Source organism: Sinocyclocheilus anshuiensis, unplaced genomic scaffold, assembly GCF_001515605.1.
Source record: "Sinocyclocheilus anshuiensis isolate Anshui unplaced genomic scaffold, SAMN03320099.WGS_v1.1 scaffold1170, whole genome shotgun sequence".
Lineage (NCBI taxonomy): Eukaryota > Metazoa > Chordata > Actinopteri > Cypriniformes > Cyprinidae > Sinocyclocheilus > Sinocyclocheilus anshuiensis.
Genome location: NW_015538055.1, coordinates 1213759 through 1214248, shown reverse-complemented (window position 1 = coordinate 1214248; position 490 = coordinate 1213759). Strand labels below are relative to the sequence as shown.

The 490-nt window shown below is 37.8% G+C and overlaps 1 protein-coding gene across 5 annotated transcripts in view; it reads left to right on the top strand.

Moving 5' to 3' along the window:
- Window positions 1–490, top strand: part of ksr1b (kinase suppressor of ras 1b) — a 42329-nt gene that overhangs the window by 36719 nt on the left and 5120 nt on the right. The gene's annotated exons all lie outside the window — the stretch shown is intronic.

Sequence of the window (490 nt, the reverse complement as noted above, 5' to 3'; positions counted from 1 at the left end):
AAGGGATAGTTCACCCAGAAATGAAAATTCTGTCATTAATTACTCACCCTCATGTCGTTCCAAACCCATAATACTTTGTTCATCTTCAGAACACAAATTAAGATATTTTTTATTAAATCTGAGAGCTCTCTGACCCTGCATTGACAGCAATGCAACTGAACGTAGTAAAGACATTGTTAAAATAGTCCATGTTACATCAGTGGTTCAACCGTAATTTTATGAAGCTACGAGAATACTTAAAGAAAACTAAAATAACGACTTTATGCAGTAATTCTTCTCCTCCAAATCACGTCTTCCACCATTATCGAGAGTACCTCTGCACGTAAAAACCGCATGCATGTGATGCTGCTGACGTAGAACACGCATGCACTGATCCTTGTTTACATGCAGAGGAGAGCAATGCTCATGCGTCATGGTACTCTCGATCAGTGTTGGGGAAAGTTACTTTTAAAAGTAATGCATTACAATATTGCGTTACTCCATAAAAAAG